Below are 25,527 nucleotides of genomic sequence, written 5' to 3'. Positions count from 1 at the left end.
GACAGATGGATGGGAATTGTACTGATAGGACTGATGATGGGACAGAGGGATTGGATTGGTAATGATAAGGCTGATGAGGAGGTAGAGGGATGGGAACAGTACTGATAGGGCTGATGTTGTGGCAGAGGGCTGGGAAGTGTACTGATAGGGCTGATGATGGAACAGAGGGATGGGATTGGTAATGATAGGGCTGATGAGTAGGTAGAGGGATTGGAACAGTACTGATAGGGCTGATGATGTGGCAGAGGGATGGCAATTGTACAGATAGTACAGATGATGTGGCAGAGGGATGGGAACTGTACTGATAGGGATGATGATGGGATAGAGGGATGGGAAATGTACTGACAGGGTGAGGATGTGATAGAGGGATAGGAACTGTATTGATAGGGCTGATGATGGGACAGAGGGATGGGAAATGTACTGATAGGGAAGAGGATAGGACAGATGATTGGGAAGTGTACTGATAGGGCAATTGATGGGACAAAGGGATGGGATTGGTAATGATAGGGTTGATGAGGAGGTAGAGGGATTGGAACAGTACTGATAGGGCTGATGATGTGGCAGAGGGATGGCAATTGTACGGATAGTACAGATGATGTGGCAGAGGGATGGGAACTGTACTGATACGGATGATGGTGGGACAGAGGGATGGGATCTGTACAGATAGTGGTGAGGATGTGACAGAAGGATGGGAACTGTACTGATAGGGGTGAGGATGTGACAGAAGGATGGGAACTGTACTGATAGCGCTGATGATGGGACAGAGGGATGGGAAGTGAACTGATAGGGATGATGATGATGATGCAGAGGGATGGGAACTGTACTGATAGGGCTGATGATGAGGTAGAGGGATGGGAATTGTACCGATAGAGTTGAGGATGTGACAGAGTGATAGGAATTGTACTGATAGGGATGATGATGGTGCAGAGGGATGGGAACTGTACTGAAAGGGCTGATGATGGGATAGAGGGATTGGGTTGGTAATGATAAGGCTGATGAGGAGGTAGAGGGATGGGAACAGTACTGAAAGGGTGAGGATGTGGAAGAGGGATGGGAACTGTACTGCTAGGGATAAGGATGGGATAGAAGGATGGGAATTGTACTGATAGGGCTGATGGTGGGACAGAGGGATGAGAACCGTCCAGTAGGGCTGATGATGGGATAGAGGGATGGGAACTGTACTTATAGTGCTGATGATGGAAAAGAGGGATGTGAACTGTACTGATAGGGCTGATGATGGGGCAGAGGAATGTGAACTGTACTGATAGGGTTGATGATGGGACAGAGGGATGGGAACGGAACTGTTTGGATGATGATGGGACAGAGTGATGGGAACTGTACTGACAGGGAAGAGGATGTGGCAGAGGGATGGGAACTGTACTGCTAGGGATAAGGATGGGATAGAAGGATGGGAATTGTACTGATAGGGCTGATGGTGGGACAGAGGGATGAGAACTGTCCAGTAGGTCTGATGATGGGATAGAGGGATGTGAACTGTACTGATAGTGCTGATGATGAGGTAGAGGGATGGGAATTGTACCGATAGAGTTGAGGATGTGACAGAGTGATAGGAATTGTACTGATAGGGATGATGATGGTGCAGAGGGATGGGAACTGTACTGAAAGGGCTGATGATGGGATAGAGGGATGAGAACTGTCCAGTAGGTCTGATGATGGGATAGAGGGATGGGAACTGTACTGATAGTGCTGATGATGGAAAAGAGGGATGTGAACTGTACTGATAGGGTTGATGATGGGACAGAGGGATGGGAATGGAACTGTTTGGATGATGATGGGACAGAGTGATGGGAACTGTACTGATAGGGCTGATGATGAGGCAGAGGGATGGGATCTTTATTGATAGGGATGCGGATGGGACAGATGGATAGGAATTGTACTGATAGGGATGATGATGGTGCAGAGAGATGGGAACTGTACTGAAAGGGCTGATGATGGGTCAGAGGCATGGGATCGGTAAAGATAGGGGGGATGATGAGGTAGAAGGATAGGAACTGTACTGAGAGGGCTGATGATAGGACAGAGGGATGGGAACTGCACTAATAGGGATGAGGATAGGACAGTAGGATGGGAATAGTACTGATAGGGATGAGGATAGTACAGTGGGAAGGGAAATGAACTGATAGGGCTGATGATGGGACAGAGGGATGGGATCGGTAACGATAGGGCTGATGATGAGGTAGAGGGATGGGAAAAGTACTGATAGGGCTGATGATGTGGCAGAGGGATGGGAAATGTACTGACAGGGTGAGGATGTGAACAAGGGATAGGAACTGTATTGATAGGGCTGATGATGGGACAGATGGATGGGAACAGTACTGATAGGGCTGATGACGTGGCAGAGGGCTGGGAACTGTACTGATAGGGCTTATGATGGGGAAGAGGGATGGGAACGGTACTGAAAGGGTGAGGATGTGGCAGAGGGATGGGAACTGTACTGCTAGGGATAAGGATGGGATAGAAGGATGGGAATTGTACTGATAGGGCTGATGGTGGGACAGAGGGATGGGAACTGTACTGATAGGGCTGATGATGGGACAGAGCGATGGGAACTGTACTGATAGGGCTGATGATGTGGCAGAGGAATATGAAATGTACTGATAGGGTTGATGTTGGGACAGAGGGATGGGAACGGAACTCTTTGGATGATGATGGGACAGAGTGATGGGAACTGTACTGATAGGGCTGATGATGGGATCGAGGGATGGGATCGGTAACAATAGGGCTGATGATGAGGTAGAGGGATGGGAAAAGTACTGATCGGGCTGATGATGGAAAAGAGGGATGGGAACTGTACTGATAGGGCTGATGATGTGGCAGAGGGATGGGAACTGTACTGATAGGGCTGATGATGATGCAGAGGAATGGGAACTGTACTGATAGGATGAGGATGGGGCAGACGGATGTGAACAGTACTGATAGGGGTGAAGATTCGGCAAAGTTTTGGGTACTGTACTAATAGGGCTGATGATGTGACAGAATGATGGGAACTGTACTGATAGGGCTGATGATGAGGCAGATGGATGTGAACTGTACTGTTAGGGTTGATGATGTGACAGAGTGATGGGAACTGTACTGATAGGGTTGATGATGAGGCAGAGGGATGTGAACTGTACTGTTAGGGTTGATGATGGGACAGAGGGATGGGAATGGAACTGTTTGGATGATGATGGGATAGAGTGATGGGAACTGTACTGATAGGGCTGATGATGGGATAGAGGGATGGGAAATGTACTGACAGGATGAGGATGTGATAGAGGGATAGGAACTGTATTGATAGGGCTGATGATGGGACAGAGGGATGGGAATTGTACTGATAGGGAAGAGGATAGGACAGAGGATTGGGAAATGTACTGATAGGGCAATTGATGGGACAGAGGAATGGGATTGGTAATGATAGGGCTGATGAGGAGGGAGAGGGATAGGAACAGTACTGATAGGGCTGATGATGTGGCAGAGGGATGGCAATTGTACGGATAGTACAGGTGATGTGGCAGAGGGATGGGAACTGTACTGGTAGGGATGATGGTGGGACAGAGGGATGGGATCTGTACAGATAGTGGTGAGGATGTGACAGAAGGATGGGAACTGTACTGATAGTGGTGAGGATGTGACAGAAGGATGTGAACTGTAGTGATAGGGCTGATGATAGGACAGGGATATGGGAAATGTACTGATAGCGCTGATGATGGGACAGAGGGATGGGAATTGTTCTGATAGGGAAGAGGATGGGACAGAGGAATGGGAAGTGAACTGATAGGGCTGATGATGATGATGCAGAGGGATGGGAATTGTACTGATAGGGCTGATGATGAGGTAGAGGGATGGGAATTGTACTGATAGGGATGAGGATGGCACAGAAGGATGGGATCTTTGCTGATAGGGACGTGGATGGTCCAGAGGGATGGGAGCTGTACTGATAGGGCTGATGATGGGGCTGAGTAATGTGAACTGTACTGATAGGGTTGATGATGGTACAGAGGGATGGGAACGGAACTGATAGGGATGATGATGGGGCAGAGGGATGGGATCGGTAAAGATGGGGCTGACGATGAGGTAGAGGGATGGGAATTGTACAGACAGGGAAGAGGATGTGACAGAGGGATGTGAACTGTAGTGATAGGGCTGATGATAGGACAGGGATATGGGAACTGTACTGTTGGGGGGATGATGAGGTAGAAGGATGGGAACTGTACTGAGAGGGCTGATGATAGGACAGAGGGATGGGAACTGTACTAATAGGGATGAGGATAGGACAGTAGGATGGGAACAGTACTGATAGGGATGAGGATAGTATAGTAGGATGGGAAATGAACTGATAGGGCTGATGATGGGACAGAGGGATGGGAAAAGTACTGATCGGGCTGATAATGGGAAAGGGATGGGATCTGTACTAATAGGGCTGATGATGTTGCAGAGGGATGCTAATTGTACTGATAGTGCTGATGATGAGGTAGAGGGATGGGAACTGTACTGATAGGGCTGAGGATGGCACAGAAGGATGGGATCTTTGCTGATAGGGACGTGGATGGTCCAGAGGGATGGGAGCTGTACTGATAGGGCTGATGATGGGGCAGAGTAATGTGAACTGTACTGATAGGGTTGATGATGGGACAAAGGGATGGGAACGGAACTGTTTGGATGATGATGGGACAGAGTGATGGGAACTGTACTGATAGGGCTGATGATGGGACAGAGGGATGGGAAATGTACTGACAGGGTGAGGATGTGACAGAGGGATAGGAACTGCATTGATAGGGCTGATGCTGGGACAGAGTGATGGGAACTGTACTGACAGGGAAGAGGATTTGGCAGAGGGATGGGAACTGTACTGCTAGGGATAAGGATTGGATAGAAGGATGGGAATTGTACTGTAAGGGCTGATGGTGGGACAGAGGGATGAGAACTGTCCAGTAGGGCTGATGATGGGATAGAGGGATGGGAACTCTACTGATAGTGCTGATGATGGAAAAGAGGGATGTGAACTGTACTGATAGGGTTGATGATGGGACAGAGGGATGGGATTGGTAATGATAGGGCTGATGAGTAGGTAGAGGGATTGGAACAGTACTGATAGGGCTGATGATGTGGCAGAGGGATGGCAATTGTACGGATAGTACAGATGATGTGGCAGAGGGATGGGAACTGTACTGATAGGGATGATGATGGGATAGAGGGATGGGAAATGTACTGACAGGGTGAGGATGTGATAGAGGGATAGGAATTGTACTGATAGGGATGATGATGGTGCAGAGAGATGGGAACTGTACTGAAAGGGCTGATGATGGGTCAGAGGCATGGGATCGGTAAAGATAGGGGGGATGATGAGGTAGAAGGATAGGAACTGTACTGAGAGGGCTGATGATAGGACAGAGGGATGGGAACTGCACTAATAGGGATGAGGATAGGACAGTAGGATGGGAATAGTACTGATAGGGATGAGGATAGTACAGTGGGAAGGGAAATGAACTGATAGGGCTGATGATGGGACAGAGGGATGGGATCGGTAACGATAGGGCTGATGATGAGGTAGAGGGATGGGAAAAGTACTGATAGGGCTGATGATGTGGCAGAGGGATGGGAAATGTACTGACAGGGTGAGGATGTGAACAAGGGATAGGAACTGTATTGATAGGGCTGATGATGGGACAGATGGATGGGAACAGTACTGATAGGGCTGATGACGTGGCAGAGGGCTGGGAACTGTACTGATAGGGCTTATGATGGGGAAGAGGGATGGGAACGGTACTGAAAGGGTGAGGATGTGGCAGAGGGATGGGAACTGTACTGCTAGGGATAAGGATGGGATAGAAGGATGGGAATTGTACTGATAGGGCTGATGGTGGGACAGAGGGATGGGAACTGTACTGATAGGGCTGATGATGGGACAGAGCGATGGGAACTGTACTGATAGGGCTGATGATGTGGCAGAGGAATATGAAATGTACTGATAGGGTTGATGTTGGGACAGAGGGATGGGAACGGAACTCTTTGGATGATGATGGGACAGAGTGATGGGAACTGTACTGATAGGGCTGATGATGGGATCGAGGGATGGGATCGGTAACAATAGGGCTGATGATGAGGTAGAGGGATGGGAAAAGTACTGATCGGGCTGATGATGGAAAAGAGGGATGGGAACTGTACTGATAGGGCTGATGATGTGGCAGAGGGATGGGAACTGTACTGATAGGGCTGATGATGATGCAGAGGAATGGGAACTGTACTGATAGGATGAGGATGGGGCAGACGGATGTGAACAGTACTGATAGGGGTGAAGATTCGGCAAAGTTTTGGGTACTGTACTAATAGGGCTGATGATGTGACAGAATGATGGGAACTGTACTGATAGGGCTGATGATGAGGCAGATGGATGTGAACTGTACTGTTAGGGTTGATGATGTGACAGAGTGATGGGAACTGTACTGATAGGGTTGATGATGAGGCAGAGGGATGTGAACTGTACTGTTAGGGTTGATGATGGGACAGAGGGATGGGAATGGAACTGTTTGGATGATGATGGGATAGAGTGATGGGAACTGTACTGATAGGGCTGATGATGGGATAGAGGGATGGGAAATGTACTGACAGGATGAGGATGTGATAGAGGGATAGGAACTGTATTGATAGGGCTGATGATGGGACAGAGGGATGGGAATTGTACTGATAGGGAAGAGGATAGGACAGAGGATTGGGAAATGTACTGATAGGGCAATTGATGGGACAGAGGAATGGGATTGGTAATGATAGGGCTGATGAGGAGGGAGAGGGATAGGAACAGTACTGATAGGGCTGATGATGTGGCAGAGGGATGGCAATTGTACGGATAGTACAGGTGATGTGGCAGAGGGATGGGAACTGTACTGGTAGGGATGATGGTGGGACAGAGGGATGGGATCTGTACAGATAGTGGTGAGGATGTGACAGAAGGATGGGAACTGTACTGATAGTGGTGAGGATGTGACAGAAGGATGTGAACTGTAGTGATAGGGCTGATGATAGGACAGGGATATGGGAAATGTACTGATAGCGCTGATGATGGGACAGAGGGATGGGAATTGTTCTGATAGGGAAGAGGATGGGACAGAGGAATGGGAAGTGAACTGATAGGGCTGATGATGATGATGCAGAGGGATGGGAATTGTACTGATAGGGCTGATGATGAGGTAGAGGGATGGGAATTGTACTGATAGGGATGAGGATGGCACAGAAGGATGGGATCTTTGCTGATAGGGACGTGGATGGTCCAGAGGGATGGGAGCTGTACTGATAGGGCTGATGATGGGGCTGAGTAATGTGAACTGTACTGATAGGGTTGATGATGGTACAGAGGGATGGGAATGGAACTGATAGGGATGATGATGGGGCAGAGGGATGGGATCGGTAAAGATGGGGCTGACGATGAGGTAGAGGGATGGGAATTGTACAGACAGGGAAGAGGATGTGACAGAGGGATGTGAACTGTAGTGATAGGGCTGATGATAGGACAGGGATATGGGAACTGTACTGTTGGGGGGATGATGAGGTAGAAGGATGGGAACTGTACTGAGAGGGCTGATGATAGGACAGAGGGATGGGAACTGTACTAATAGGGATGAGGATAGGACAGTAGGATGGGAACAGTACTGATAGGGATGAGGATAGTATAGTAGGATGGGAAATGAACTGATAGGGCTGATGATGGGACAGAGGGATGGGAAAAGTACTGATCGGGCTGATAATGGGAAAGGGATGGGATCTGTACTAATAGGGCTGATGATGTTGCAGAGGGATGCTAATTGTACTGATAGTGCTGATGATGAGGTAGAGGGATGGGAACTGTACTGATAGGGCTGAGGATGGCACAGAAGGATGGGATCTTTGCTGATAGGGACGTGGATGGTCCAGAGGGATGGGAGCTGTGCTGATAGGGCTGATGATGGGGCAGAGTAATGTGAACTGTACTGATAGGGTTGATGATGGGACAAAGGGATGGGAACGGAACTGTTTGGATGATGATGGGACAGAGTGATGGGAACTGTACTGATAGGGCTGATGATGGGACAGAGGGATGGGAAATGTACTGACAGGGTGAGGATGTGACAGAGGGATAGGAACTGCATTGATAGGGCTGATGCTGGGACAGAGTGATGGGAACTGTACTGACAGGGAAGAGGATTTGGCAGAGGGATGGGAACTGTACTGCTAGGGATAAGGATTGGATAGAAGGATGGGAATTGTACTGTAAGGGCTGATGGTGGGACAGAGGGATGAGAACTGTCCAGTAGGGCTGATGATGGGATAGAGGGATGGGAACTCTACTGATAGTGCTGATGATGGAAAAGAGGGATGTGAACTGTACTGATAGGGTTGATGATGGGACAGAGGGATGGGATTGGTAATGATAGGGCTGATGAGTAGGTAGAGGGATTGGAACAGTACTGATAGGGCTGATGATGTGGCAGAGGGATGGCAATTGTACGGATAGTACAGATGATGTGGCAGAGGGATGGGAACTGTACTGATAGGGATGATGATGGGATAGAGGGATGGGAAATGTACTGACAGGGTGAGGATGTGATAGAGGGATAGGAACTGTATTGATAGGGCTGATGATGGGACAGAGGGATGGGAAATGTACTGATAGGGAAGAGGATAGGACAGATGATTGGGAAGTGTACTGACAGGGCAATTGATGGGACAAAGGGATGGGATTGGTAATGATAGGGTTGATGAGGAGGTAGAGGGATTGGAACAGTACTGATAGGGCTGATGATGTGGCAGAGGGATGGCAATTGTACGGATAGTACAGATGATGTGGCAGAGGGATGGGAACTGTACTGATAGGGATGATGGTGGGACAGAGGGATGGGATCTGTACAGATAGTGGTGAGGATGTGACAGAAGGATGGGAACTGTACTGATAGGGGTGAGGATGTGACAGAAGGATGGGAACTGTACTGATAGCGCTGATGATGGGACAGAGGGATGGGAATTGTTCTGATAGGGAAGAGGATGGGACAGAGGAATGGGAAGTGAACTGATAGGGATGATGATGATGATGCAGAGGGATGGGAACTGTACTGATAGGGCTGATGATGAGGTAGAGGGATGGGAATTGTACTGATAGAGTTGAGGATGTGACAGAGTGATAGGAATTGTACTGATAGGGATGATGATGGTGCAGAGGGATGGGAACTGTACTGAAAGGGCTGATGATGGGACAGAGGGATTGGTTTGGTAATGATAAGGCTGATGAGGAGGTAGAGGGATGGGAACAGTACTGAAAGGGTGAGGATGTGGAAGTGGGATGGGAACTGTACTGCTAGGGATAAGGATGGGATAGAAGGATGGGAATTGTACTGATAGGGCTGATGTTGGGACAGAGGGATGAGAACCGTCCAGTAGGGCTGATGATGGGATAGAGGGATGGGAACTGTACTTATAGTGCTAATGATGGAAAAGAGGGATGTGAACTGTACTGATAGGGCTGATGATGTGGCAGAGGGATGGGAACTGTACTGATAGGGCTGATGATGGGGTAGAGGGATGGGAACTGTACGGTTAGTACAGATGATGTGACAGAGTGATGGGAACTGTACTGATAGGGCTGATGATGGGACAGAGCGATGGGAACTGTACTGATAGGGCTGATGATGGGGCAGAGGAATGTGAACTGTACTGATAGGGTTGATGATGGGACAGAGGGATGGGAACGGAACTGTTTGGATGATGATGGGACAGAGTGATGGGAACTGTACTGACAGGGAAGAGGATGTGGCAGAGGGATGGGAACTGTACTGCTAGGGATAAGGATGGGATAGAAGGATGGGAATTGTACTGATAGGGCTGATGGTGGGACAGAGGGATGAGAACTGTCCAGTAGGTCTGATGATGGGATAGAGGGATGTGAACTGTACTGATAGTGCTGATGATGGAAAAGAGGGATGGGATCTTTATTGATAGGGATGCGGATGGGACAGATGGATAGGAATTGTACTGATAGGGATGATGATGGTGCAGAGAGATGGGAACTGTACTGAAAGCGCTGATGATGGGTCAGAGGCATGGGATCGGTAAAGATAGGGGGGATGATGAGGTAGAAGGATAGGAACTGTACTGAGAGGGCTGATGATAGGACAGAGGGATGGGAACTGCACTAATAGGGATGAGGATAGGACAGTAGGATGGGAATAGTACTGATAGGGATGAGGATAGTACAGTGGGAAGGGAAATGAACTGATAGGGCTGATGATGGGACAGAGGGATGGGATCGGTAACGATAGGGCTGATGATGGGACAGATGGATGGGAATTGTACTGATAGGGCTGATGATGGGACAGAGGGATTGGATTGGTAATGATAAGGCTGATGAGCAGGTAGAGGGATGGGAACAGTACTGATAGGGCTGATGACGTGGCAGAGGGCTGGGAACTGTACTGATAGGGCTTATGATGGGGAAGAGGGATGGGAACGGTACTGAAAGGGTGAGGATGTGGCAGAGGGATGGGAACTGTACTGCTAGGGATAAGGATGGGATAGAAGGATGGGAATTGTACTGATAGGGCTGATGGTGGGACAGAGGGATGGGAACTGTCCAGCAGGGCTGATTGAGCGGTAGAGTGATGGGAACTGTACTGTTAGGACAGATGATGTGACAGAGTGATGGGAACTGTACTGATAGGGCTGATGATGGGACAGAGCGATGGGAACTGTACTGATAGGGCTGATGATGTGGCAGAGGAATATGAAATGTACTGATAGGGTTGATGTTGGGACAGAGGGATGGGAACGGAACTCTTTGGATGATGATGGGACAGAGTGATGGGAACTGTACTGATAGGGCTGATGATGGGATCGAGGGATGGGATCGGTAACAATAGGGCTGATGATGAGGTAGAGGGATGGGAAAAGTACTGATCGGGCTGATGATGGAAAAGAGGGATGGGAACTGTACTGATAGGGCTGATGATGTGGCAGAGGGATGGGAACTGTACTGATAGGGCTGATGATGAGGCAGAGGAATGGGAACTGTACTGATAGGATGAGGATGGGGCAGATGGATGTGAACAGTACTGATAGGGGTGAAGATTCGGCAAAGTTTTGGGTACTGTACTAATAGGGCTGATGATGTGACAGAGTGATGGGAACTGTACTGATAGGGCTGATGATGAGGCAGATGGATGTGAACTGTACTGTTAGGGTTGATGATGTGACAGAGTGATGGGAACTGTACTGATAGGGTTGATGATGAGGCAGAGGGATGTGAACTGTACTGTTAGGGTTGATGATGGGACAGAGGGATGGGAATGGAACTGTTTGGATGATGATGGGATAGAGTGATGGGAACTGTACTGATAGGGCTGATGATGGGATAGAGGGATGGGAAATGTACTGACAGGATGAGGATGTGATAGAGGGATAGGAACTGTATTGATAGGGCTGATGATGGGACAGAGGGATGGGAATTGTACTGATAGGGAAGAGGATAGGACAGAGGATTGGGAAGTGTACTGATAGGGCAATTGATGGGACAGAGGAATGGGATTGGTAATGATAGGGCTGATGAGGAGGTAGAGGGATTGGAACAGTACTGATAGGGCTGATGATGTGGCAGAGGGATGGCAATTGTACGGATAGTACAGGTGATGTGGCAGAGGGATGGGAACTGTACTGGTAGGGATGATGGTGGGACAGAGGGATGGGATCTGTACAGATAGTGGTGAGGATGTGACAGAAGGATGGGAACTGTACTGATAGTGGTGAGGATGTGACAGAGGGATGTGAACTGTACTGATAGCGCTGATGATGGGACAGAGGGATGGGAATTGTTCTGATAGGGAAGAGGATGGGACAGAGGAATGGGAAGTGAACTGATAGGGCTGATGATGATGATGCAGAGGGATGGGAATTGTACTGATAGGGCTGATGATGAGGTAGAGGGATGGGAATTATACTGATAGGGATGAGGATGGCACAGAAGGATGGGATCTTTGCTGATAGGGACGTGGATGGTCCAGAGGGATGGGAGCTGTACTGATAGGGCTGATGATGGGGCTGAGTAATGTGAACTGTACTGATAGGGTTGATGATGGTACAGAGGGATGGGAACGGAACTGATAGGGATGATGATGGGGCAGAGGGATGGGATCGGTAAAGATGGGGCTGACGATGAGGTAGAGGGATGGGAATTGTACAGACAGGGAAGAGGATGTGACAGAGGGATGTGAACTGTAGTGATAGGGCTGATGATAGGACAGGGATATGGGAACTGTACTGTTGGGGGGATGATGAGGTAGAAGGATGGGAACTGTATTGAGAGGGCTGATGATAGGACAGAGGGATGGGAACTGTACTAATAGGGATGAGGATAGGACAGTAGGATGGGAACAGTACTGATAGGGATGAGGATAGTATAGTAGGATGGGAAATGAACTGATAGGGCTGATGATGGGACAGAGGGATGGGAAAAGTACTGATCGGGCTGATAATGGGAAAGGGATGGGATCTGTACTAATAGGGCTGATGATGTTGCAGAGGGATGCTAATTGTACTGATAGTGCTGATGATGAGGTAGAGGGATGGGAACTGTACTGATAGGGCTGAGGATGGCACAGAAGGATGGGATCTTTGCTGATAGGGACGTGGATGGTCCAGAGGGATGGGAGCTGTACTGATAGGGCTGATGATGGGGCAGAGTAATGTGAACTGTACTGATAGGGTTGATGATGGGACAGAGGGATGGGAACGGAACTGTTTGGATGATGATGGGACAGAGTGATGGGAACTGTACTGATAGGGCTGATGATGGGACAGAGGGATGGGAACTGTACTGATAGGGCTGAGGATGGCACAGAAGGATGGGATCTTTGCTGATAGGGACGTGGATGGTCCAGAGGGATGGGAGCTGTACTGATAGGGCTGATGATGGGGCAGAGTAATGTGAACTGTACTGATAGGGTTGATGATGGGACAGAGGGATGGGAACGGAACTGTTTGGATGATGATGGGACAGAGTGATGGGAACTGCATTGATAGGGCTGATGATGGGACAGAGGGATGGGAATTGTACAGATAGGGAAGAGGATAGGACAGAGGATTGGGAAGTGTACTGATAGGGCAATTGATTGGATAGAGGAATGTGATTGGTAATGATAGGGCTGATGAGGAAGTAGAGGGATGGGAACAGTACTGATAGGGCTGATGATGTGGCAGAGTGATGGGAATTTTACGGATAGTACAGATGATGTGGCAGAGGGATGGGAACTGTACTGATAGGGATGATGGTGGGACAGAGGGATGGGAACTGACCAGTAGGCCTGATGATGGGATAGATGATGTGGCAGAGTGATGGGAACAGTACTGATAGGGCTGATGATGAGGTAGAGGGATGGGTATTGTACCGATAGAGTTGAGGGTGTGACAGAGGGATGGGAATTGTATTGAAAGGGCTGATGATGGGGCATAGGGATGGGATCGGTAATGATAGGGCTGGCGATGAGGTAGAGGGATGGGAATTGTATCGACAGGTAAGAGGATGTGACAGAGGGATGGGAACTGTATTGATTGGGCTGATGATAGGACAGAGATATGGGAACTGTACTGATAGGGGGGATGATGAGGTAGAAGGATGGGAACTGTACTGAGAGGGCTGATGATAGGACAGATGGATGGGAACTGTACTAATAGGGATGAGGATAGTACAGTTGGATGGGAAATGAACTGATAGGGCTGATGATGGGACAGAGGGATGGGATCGGTAATGATAGGGCTGATGATGAGATAGAGGGATGGGAACAATACTGATCGGGCTGATAATGGGAAAGAGGGATGGGATCTGTACTGATAGGGCTGATGATGTTGCAGAGGGATGTTAATTGTACTGATAGTGCTGATGATGAGGCAGAGGGATGGGAACTGCACTGATAGGGATGAGGATGGGATAGAAGGATGGGAATTGTGCTGATAGGGCTGATGATGGCACAGAGGGATGGGATCTTTACTGATAGGGATGTGAATGGGCCAGAGGGATCGGAGCTGTACTGATAGGGCTGATGATGGGGCAGAGGGATGTGAACTGTACTGAAAGGGTGAGGATGTGGCAGAGGGATGGGAACTGTACTGATAGGACAGACGATGTGGCAGAGGGATGGGAAATGTATTGACAGGGCTAATGATGGGACAGAGGGATGGGAACTGTACTGATAGGGCTGATGACGGGACAGAGGGATTGGATTGGTAATGATAAGGCTGATGAGGAGGTAGAGGGATGGGAACAGTACTGATAGGGCTGATGATGGGGAAGAGGGATGGGAACTGTACTGAAAGGGTGAGGATGTGGCAGAGGGATGGGAACCGTACTGCTAGGGATAAGGATGGGATAGAAGGATGGGAATTGTACTGATAGGGCTGATGGTGGGACAGAGGGATGGGAACTGTCCAGTAGGGCTGATGATGGGGTAGAGGGATGGGAACTGTACTGATAGGGCTGATGATGGGGCAGAGGAATGTGAACTGTACTGATAGGGGTGATGATGGGACAGAGGGATGGGAACTGTACTGATAGGGCTGATGATGGGGCAGAGGAATGGGAACTGTACTGATAGGGCTGATGATGGGATCGAGGGATGGGAATGGAATGACAGGGAAGAGGATGTGGCAGAGGGATGGGAACTGTACTGCTAGGGATAAGGATGGGATAGAAGGATGGGAATTGTACTGATAGGGCTGATGGTGGGACAGAGGGATGAGAACTGTCCAGTAGGGCTGATGATGGGATAGAGGGATGGGAACTGTACTGATAGTGCTGATGATGGAAAAGAGGGATGTGAACTGTAATGATAGGGTTGATGATGGGACAGAGGGATGGGAATGGAACTGTTTGGATGATGATGTGATAGAGGGATAGGAACTGTATTGATAGGGCTGATGATGGGACAGAGGGATGGGAATTGTACTGATAGGGAAGAGGATAGGACAGAGGATTGCTAAGTGTACTGATAGGGCAATTGATGGGACAGAGGGATGGGATTGGTAATGATAGGGCTGATGAGTAGGTAGAGTGATTGGAACAGTACTGATAGGGCTGATGATGTGGCAGAGGGATGGCAATTGTACGGATAGTACAGATGATGCGGCAGAGGGATGGGAACTGTACTGATAGGGCTGATGATGGGGTAGAGCGATGGGAGCTGTACGGTTCGGACAGAAGATGTGACAGAGTGATGGAAACTGTACTGATAGGGCTGATGATGGGATAGAGGGATGGGAAATGTACTGACAGGGTGAGAATGTGATAGAGGGATAGGAACTGTATTGATAGGGCTGATGATGGGACAGAGGGATGGGAATTGTACTGATAGGGAAGAGGATAGGACAGAGGATTGGGAAGTGTACTGATAGGGTAATTGATGGGACAAAGGGATGGGATTGGTAATGATAGGGCTGATGAGGTGGTAGAGGGATTGGAACAGTACTGATAGGGCTGATGATGTGGCAGAGGGATGGCAATTGTACGGATAGTACAGATGATGTGGCAGAGGGATGGGAACTGTACTGATAGGGATGATGGTGGGACAGAGGGATGGGATCTGTACAGATAGTGGTGAGGATGTGACAGAAGGATGGGAACTGTACTGATAGGGCTGATGATGGGACAGAGGGATGGGAATTGTTCTGATAGGTAAGAGGATGGGACAGAGGAATGGGAAGTGAACTGATAGGGATGATGATGATGATGCAGAGGGATGGGAATTGTACTGATAGAGTTGAGGATGTGACAGAGTGATAGGAATTGTACTGATAGGGATGATGATGGGACAGAGGGATGTTAACTGTACTGAAAGGGCTGATGATGGGACAGAGGGATTGGATTGGTAATGATAAGGCTGATGAGGAATTAGAGGGATGGGAACAGTACTGAAAGGGTGAGGATGTGGCAGAGGGATGGGAACTGTACTGCTAGGGATAAGGATGGGATAGAAGGAGGGAATTGTACTGATAGGGCTGATGGTGGGACAGAGGGATGAGAACTGTCCAGTAGGGCTGATGATGGGATAGAGGGATGGGAACTGTACTGATAGTGCTGATGATGAGGCAGAGGGATGGGATCTTTATTGATAGGGATGCGGATGGGACAGAGGGATAGGAATTGTACTGATAGGGATGATGATGGTGCAGAGGGATGGGAACTGTACTGAAAGGGCTGTTGATGGGTCAGAGGGATGGGATCGGTAAAGATAGGGATGACGATGAGGTAGAGGGATGTGAATTGTACAGACAGGGAAGAGGATGTGACAGAGGGATGTGAACTGTAGTGATAGGGCTGATGATAGGACAGGGATATGGGAAATGTACTGATAGCGCTGATGATGGGACAGAGGGATGGGAATTGTTCTGATAGGGAAGAGGATGGGACAGAGGAATGGGAAGTGAACTGATAGGGATGATGATGATGATGCAGAGGGATGGGAATTGTACTGATAGGGCTGATGATGAGGTAGAGGGATGGGAATTGTACCGATAGAGTTGAGGATGTGACAGAGGGATAGGAATTGTAGTGATAGGGATGATGATGGTGCAGAGGGATGGAAACTGTACTGAAAGGGCTGATGATGGGGCAGAGGGATGGGATCGGTAAAGATGGGGCTGACGATGAGGTAGAGGGATGGGAATTGTACAGACAGGGAAGAGGATGTGACAGAGGTATGTGAACTGTAGTGATAGGGCTGTTGATAGGACAGGGATATGGGAACTGTACTGTTGGGGGGATGATGAGGTAGTAGGATGGGAACTGTACTGAGAGGGCTGATGATAGGACAGAGGGATGGGAACTGTACTAATAGGGATGAGGATAGGACAGTAGGATGGGAACAGTACTGATAGGGATGAGGATAGTATAGTAGGATGGGAAATGAACTGATAGGGCTGATGATGGGACAGAGGGATGGGAAAAGTACTGATCGGGCTGATAATGGGAAAGAGGGATGGGATCTGTACTAATAGGGCTGATGATGTTGCAGAGGGATGCTAATTGTACTGATAGTGCTGATGATGAGGTAGAGGGATGGGAACTGTACTGATAGGGCTGAGGATGGCACAGAAGGATGGGATCTTTGCTGATAGGGACGTGGATGGTCCAGAGGGATGGGAGCTGTACTGATAGGGTTGATGATGGGACAGAGGGATGGGAACGGAACTGTTTGGATGATGATGGGACAGAGTGATGGGAACCGTACTGATAGGGCTGATGATGGGACAGAGGGATGGGAAATGTACTGACAGGGTGAGGATGTGACAGAGGGATAGGAACTTTATTGATAGGGCTGATGATGGGACAGAGGGATGGGAATTGTACAGATAGGGAAGAGGATAGGACAGAGGATTGGGAAGTGTACTGATAGGGCAATTGATTGGATAGAGGAATGGGATTGGTAATGATAGGGCTGATGAGGAAGTAGAGGGATGGGAACAGTACTGATAGGGCTGATGATGTGGCAGAGTGATGGGAATTGTACGGATAGTACAGATGATGTGGCAGAGGGATGGGAACTGTACTGATAGGGATGATGGTGGGACAGAGGGATGGGAACTGGGGGATGGGAAATGTACTGACAGTGTGAGGATTTCACAGATGGATAGGAACTGTACTTATTGGGCTGATGATGGGACAGAGGGATGGGAACTGTACTGATAGGGCTGATGATGGGACAGAGGGATGGGATTGGTAATGATAGGGCTGATGATGCGGTAGAGGGATGGGAATTGTACCGATAGCAATGAGGATGTGACACAGGGATGGGAACAGTACTGATAGGGCTGATGATGGGACATTGGGATTGGATTGGTAATGATAAGGCTGATGAGCAGGTAGAGGGATGGGAACAGTACTGATAGGGCTGATGATGAGGTAGAGGGATGGGTATTGTTCCGATAGAGTTGAGGATGTGACAGAGGGATGGGATCCGTAATGATAGGGCTGGCGATGAGGTAGAGGGATGGGAATTGTATCGACAGGTAAGAGGATGTGACAGAGGGATGGGAACTGTATTGATAGGGCTGATGATAGGACAGAGATATGGGAACTGTACTGATAGGGGGGATGATGAGGTAGAAGGATGGGAACTGTACTGAGAGGGCTGATGATAGGACAGATGGATGGGAACTGTACTAATAGGGATGAGGATAGTACAGTTGGATGGGAAATGAACTGATAGGGCTGATGATGAGGTAGAGGGATGGGAACAATACTGATCGGGCTGATAATGGGAAAGAGTGATGGGATCTGTACTGATAGGGCTGATGATGTTGCAGAGGGATGTTAATTGTACTGATAGTGCTGATGATGAGGCAGAGGGATGGGAACTGCACTGATAGGGATGAGGATGGGATAGAAGGATGGGAATTGTGCTGATAGGGCTGATGATGGCACAGAGGGATGGGATCTTTACTGATAGGGATGTGAATGGGCCAGAGGGATCGGAGCTGTACTGATAGGGCTGATGATGGGGCAGAGGGATGTGAACTGTTCTGAAAGGGTGAGGATGTGGCAGAGGGATGGGAACTGTACTGATAGGACAGACGATGTGGCAGAGGGATGGGAAATGTACTGATAGGGCTGATGATGGGGTAGAGGGATGGGAACTGTACTGCTAGGGCTGATGATGAGGCAGAGGGATGTGAACTGTACTGAAAGGGTGAGGATGTGGCAGAGGGATGGGAACTGTACGGATAGTACAGATGATGTGGCAGAGGGGTGGGAAATGTACTGATAGGGCAGATGATGAGGCAGAGGGATGGGAACTGTACTGCTAGGGCTGATGATGAGGCAGACGGATGGGAACAGTACTGATAGGGGTGAAGATTCGGCAAAGTTTTGGGTACTGTACTAATAGTGCTGATGATGTGACAGAGGGATGGGAAATGTATTGACAGGGCTAATGATGGGACAGAGGGATGGGAACTGTACGGTTTGGACAGATGATGTGACAGAGTGATGGGAACTGTACTGATAGGGCTGATGATGGGACAGAGGGATGGGAAATGTACTGACAGGGTGAGGATGTGAACAAGGGATAGGAACTGTATTGATAGGGCTGATGATGGGACAGATGGATGGGAATTGTACTGATAGGGCTGATGATGGGACAGAGGGATTGGATTGGTAATGATAAGGCTGATGAGGAGGTAGAGGGATGGGAACAGTACTGATAGGGCTGATGATGGGGAAGAGGGATGGGAACTGTACTGAAAGGGTGAGGATGTGGCAGAGGGCTGGGAACTGTACTGCTAGGGATAAGGATGGGATAGAAGGATGGGAATTGTACTGATAGGGCTGATGGTGGGACAGAGGGATGGGAACTGTCCAGTAGGGCTGATGATGGGGTAGAGGGATGGGAACTGTACTGATAGGGCTGATGATGGGGCAGAGGAATGTGAACTGTACTGATAGGGTTGATGATGGGACAGAGGGATGGGAACTGTACTGATAGGGCTGATGATGGGATCGAGGGATGGGAATGGAATGACAGGGAAGAGGATGTGGCAGAGGGATGGGAACTGTACTGCTAGGGATAAGGATGGGATAGAAGGATGGTAATTGTACTGATAGTGCTGATGATGGAAAAGAGGGATGTGAACTGTACTGATAGGGCTGATGATGGGACAGAGGGATGGGAACGGTACTGACAGGGAAGAGGATGTGGCAGAGGGATGGGAACTGTACTGCTAGGGATAAGGATGGGATAGAAGGATGGGAATTGTACTGATAGGGCTGATGGTGGGACAGAGGGATGAGAACTGTCCAGTAGGGCTGATGATGGGATAGAGGGATGTGAACTGTACTGATAGTGCTGATGATAGAAAAGAGGGATGGGATCTTTATTGATAGGGATGCGGATGGGACAGAGGGATGGGAATGGAACTGTTTGGGTGATGATGGGACAGAGTGATGGGAACTGTACTGATAGGGCTGATGATGGGATAGAGGGATGGGAAATGTACTGACAGGGTGAGGATGTGATAGAGGGATAGGAACTGTATTGATAGGGCTGATGATGGGACAGAGATATGGGAACTGTACTGATAGGGGGGATGATGAGGTAGAAGGATGGGAACTGTACTGAGAGGGCTGATGATAGGACAGATGGATGGGAACTGTACTAATAGGGATGAGGATAGTATAGTTGGATGGGAAATGAACTGATAGGGCTGATGATGGGACAGAGGGATGGGATCGGTAATGATAGGGCTGATGATGAGATAGAGGGATGGGAACAGTACTGATTGGGCTGATAATGGGAAAGAGGGATGGGATCTGTACTGATAGGGCTGATGATGTTGCAGAGGGATGTTAATTGTACTGATAGTGCTGATGATGAGGCAGAGGGATGGGAACTGCACTGATAGGGATGAGGATGGGATAGAAGGATGGGAATTGTGCTGATAGGGCTGATGATGGCACAGAGGGATGGGATCTTTACTGATAGGGATGTGAATGGGCCAGAGGGATGGGAACAGTACTGATAGGGCTGATGATGTGGCAGAGGGCTGGGAACTGTACTGATAGGGCTGATGATGGGGAAGAGGGATGGGAACTGTACTGAAAGGGTGAGGATGTGGCAGAGGAATGGGAACTGTACTGCTAGGGATAAGGATGGGATAGAAGGATGGGAATTGTACTGATAGGGCTGATGGTGGGACAGAGGGATGGGAACTGTCCAGTAGGGCTGATGATTGGGTAGAGGGATGGGAACTGTACTGATAGGGCTGATGATGGGGCAGAGGAATGTGAACTGTACTGATAGGGTTGATGATGGGACAGAGGGATGGGAACTGTACTGATAGGGCTGATGATGGGATCGAGGGATGGGAATGGAATGACAGGGAAGAGGATGTGGCAGAGGGATGGGAAATGTACTGCTAGGGATAAGGATGGGATAGAAGGATGGGAATTGTACTGATAGGGCTGATGGTGGGACAGAGGGATGAGAACTGTCCAGTAGGGCTGATGATGGGATAGAGGGATGGGAACTGTACTGATAGTGCTGATGATGGAAAAGAGGGATGTGAACTGTACTGATAGGGTTGATGATGGGACAGAGGGATGGGAATGGAACTGTTTGGATGATGATGGGACAGAGTGATGGGAACTGTACTGATAGGGCTGATGATGGGATAGAGGGATGGGAAATGTACTGACAGGGTGAGGATGTGATAGAGGGATAGGAACTGTATTGATAGGGCTGATGATGGGACAGAGGGATGGGAATTGTACTGATAGGGAAGAGGATAGGACAGAGGATTGCTAAGTGTACTGATAGGGCAATTGATGGGACAGAGGGATGGGATTGGTAATGATAATGCTGATGAGTAGGTAGAGGGATTGGAACAGTACTGATAGGGCTGATGATGTGGCAGAGGGATGGCAATTGTACGGATTGTACAGATGATGTGGCAGAGGGATGGGAACTGTACTGATAGGGATGATGGTGGGACAGAGGGATGCGATCTGTACAGATAGTGGTGAGGATGTGACAGAAGGATGGGAACTGTACTGATAGGGGTGAGGATGTGACAGAAGGATGGGAACTGTACTGATAGGGCTGATGATGAGGTAGAGGGATGGGAGTTCTACCGATAGAGTTGAGGATGTGATAGAGTGATAGGAATTGTACTGATAGGGATGATGATTGTGCAGAGGGATGTTAACTGTACTGAAAGGGCTGATGATGGGACAGAGGGATTGGATTGGTAATGATAAGGCTGATGAGGAGGTAGAGGGATGGGAACAGTACTGAAAGGGTGAGGATGTGGCAGAGGGATGGGAACTGTACTGCTAGGGATAAGGATGGGATAGAAGGAGGGAATTGTACTGATAGGGCTGATGGTGGGACAGAGGGATGAGAACTGTCCAGTAGGGCTGATGATGGGATAGAAGGATGGGAACTGTACTGATAGGGCTGATGATGAGGCAGAGGGATGGGATCTTTATTGATAGGGATGCGGATGGGACAGAGGGATAGGAATTGTACTGATAGGGATGATGATGTTGCAGAGGGATGGGAACTGTACTGAAAGGGCTGATGACGGGTCAGAGGGATGGGATCGGTAAAGATAGGGATGACGATGAGGTAGAGGGTTGTGAATTGTACAGACAAGGAAGAGGATGTGACAGAGGGATGTGAACTGTACTGATAGGGCTGATGATAGGACAGGGATATGGGAAATGTACTGTTGGGGGGATGATGAGGTAGAAGGATAGGAACTGAACTGAGAGGGCTGATGATAGGACAGTAGGATGGGAATAGTACTGATAGGGATGAAGATAGTACAGTAGGAAGGAAAATGAACTGATAGGGCTGATGATGAGGTAGAGGGATGGGAAAAGTACTGATCGGGCTGATGATGGAAAAGTGGGATGGGAACTGTACTGATAGGGCTGATGATGGGGCAGACGGATGGGAACAGTACTGATAGGGGTGAAGATTCGGCAAAGTTTTGGGTACTGTACTAATAGGGCTGATGATGTGACAGAGTGATGGGAACTGTACTGATAGGGCTGATGATGAGGCAGAGGGATGTGAACTGTACTGATAGGGTTGACGATGTGACAGAGTGATGGGAACTGTACTGATAGAGCTGATGATGAGGCAGAGGGATGTGAACTGTACTGTTAGGGTTGATGATGGGACAGCGGGATGGGAATGGAACTGTTTGGATGATGATGGGACAGAGTGATGGGAACTGTACTGATAGGGCTGATGATGGGACAGAGGGATGGGAATTGTACTGATAGGGAAGAGGATAGGACAGAGGATTGGGAAGTGTACTGATAGGGCAATTGATGGGACAGAGGGATGGGATTGGTAATGATAGGGCTGATGAGGAGGTAGAGGGATTGGAACAGTACTGATAGGGCTGATGATGTGGCAGAGGGATGGGAACTGTACTGATAGGGCTGATGATGGGACAGAGGGATGGGAAATGTACTGACAGGGTGAGGATGTGAACAAGGGATAGGAACTGTATTGATAGGGCTGATGATGGGACAGATGGATGGGAATTGTACTGATAGGGCTGATGATGGGACAGAGGGATTGGATTGGTAATGATAAGGCTGATGAGCAGGTAGAGGGATGGGAACAGTACTGATAGGGCTGATGATGTGGCAGAGGGCTGGGAACTGCACTGATAGGGCTGATGATGGGGAAGAGGGATGGGAACTGTACTGTTAGGACAGATGATGTGACAGAGTGATGTGAACTGTACTGTTAGGGTTGATGATGGGACAGAGGGATGGGAATGGCACTGTTTGGATGATGATGGGATAGAGTGATGGGAACTGTACTGATAGGGCTGATGATGGGATAGAAGGATGGGAAATGTACTGACAGTGTGAGGATGTGATAGAGGGATAGGAACTGTATTGATAGGGCTGATGATGGGACAGAGGGATGGGAATTGTACTGATAGGGAAGAGGATAGGACAGAGGATTGGGAAGTGTACTGATAGGGCAATTGATGGGACAGAGGGATGGGATTGGTAATGATAGGGCTGATGAGGAGGTAGAGGGATTGGAACAGTACTGATAGGGCTGATGATGTGGCAGAGGGATGGCAATTGTACGGATAGTACAGGTGATGTGGCAGAGGGATGGGAACTGTACTGATACGGATGATGGTGGGACAGAGGGATGGGATCTGTACAGATAGTGGTGAGGATGTGACAGAAGGATGGGAACTGTACTGATAGGGGTGAGGATGTGACAGAAGGATGGGAACTGTACTGATAGCGCTGATGATGGGACAAAGGGATGGGAATTGTTCTGATAGGGAAGAGGATGGGACAGAGGAATGGGAAGTGAACTGATTGGGATGATGATGATGATGCAGAGGGATGGGAATTGTACTGATAGGGCTGATGATGAGGTAGAGGGATGGGAATTGTACCGATAGAGTTGAGGATGTGACAGAGGGATAGGAATTGTACTGATAGGGATGATGATGGTGCAGAGGGATGGAAACTGTACTGAAAGGGCTGATGATGGGGCAGAGGGATGGGATCGGTAAAGATGGGGCTGACGATGAGGTAGAGGGATGGGAATTGTACAGACAGGGAAGAGGATGTGACAGAGGGATGTGAACTGTAGTGATAGGGCTGATGATAGGACAGGGATATGGGAACTGTACTGTTGGGGGGATGATGAGGTAGAAGGATGGGAACTGTACTGAGAGGGCTGATGATGGAAAAGAGGGATGTTAACTGTACTGAAAGGGCTGATGATGGGACAGAGGGATTGGATTGGTAATGATAAGGCTGATGAGGAGGTAGAGGGATGGGAACAGTACTGAAAGGGTGCGGATGTGGCAGAGGGATGGGAACTGTACTGCTAGGGATAAGGATGGGATAGAAGGAGGGAATTGTACTGATAGGGCTGATGGTGGGACAGAGGGATGAGAACTGTCCAGTAGGGCTGATGACGGGATAGAGAGATGGGAACTGTACTGATAGGGCTGATGATGAGGCAGAGGGATGGGATCTTTATTGATAGGGATGCAGATGGGACAGACGGATAGGAATTGTTCTGATAGGGAAGAGGATGTGACAGAGGGATGTGAACTGTACTGATAGGGCTGATGATAGGACAGGGATATGGGAAATGTACTGTTGGGGGGATGATGAGGTAGAAGGATAGGAACTGAACTGAGAGGGCTGATGATAGGACAGAGGGATGGGAACTGTACTAATAGGGATGAGGATAGGACAGTAGGATGGGAATAGTACTGATAGTGATGAGGATAGTACAGTAGGAAGGGAAATGAACTGATAGGGGTGATGATGGGACAGAGGGATGGGATCGGTAACGATAGGGCTGATGATGAGGTAGAGGGATGGGAAAAGTACTGATCGGGCTGATGATGGAAAAGTGGGATGGGAACTGTACTGATAGGGCTGATGATGGGGCAGACGGATGGGAACAGTACTGATAGGGGTGAAGATTCGGCAAAGTTTTGGGTACTGTACTAATAGGGCTGATGATGTGACAGAGTGATGGGAACTGTACTGATAGGGCTGATGATGAGGCAGAGGGATGTGAACTGTACTGATAGGGTTGATGATGTGACAGAGTGATGGGAACTGTACTGATAGAGCTGATGATGAGGCAGAGGGATGTGAACTGTACTGTTAGGGTTGATGATGGGACAGCGGGATGGGAATGGAACTGTTTGGATGATGATGGGACAGAGTGATGGGAACTGTACTGATAGGGCTGATGATGGGATAGAGGGAGGGGAAATGTACTGACAGGGTGAGGATGTGATAGAGGGATAGGAACTGTATTGATAGGGCTGATGATGGGACAGAGGGATGGGAATTGTACTGATAGGGAAGAGGATAGGACAGAGGATTGGGAAGTGTACTGATAGGGCAATTGATGGGACAGAGGGATGGGATTGGTAATGATAGGGCTGATGAGGAGGTAGAGGGATTGGAACAGTACTGATAGGGCTGATGATGTGGCAGAGGGA

Source organism: Hypanus sabinus, chromosome 9 (assembly GCF_030144855.1).
Source record: "Hypanus sabinus isolate sHypSab1 chromosome 9, sHypSab1.hap1, whole genome shotgun sequence".
Classification (NCBI taxonomy): Eukaryota; Metazoa; Chordata; class Chondrichthyes; order Myliobatiformes; family Dasyatidae; genus Hypanus; species Hypanus sabinus.
This window is presented reverse-complemented; position numbering follows the sequence as displayed.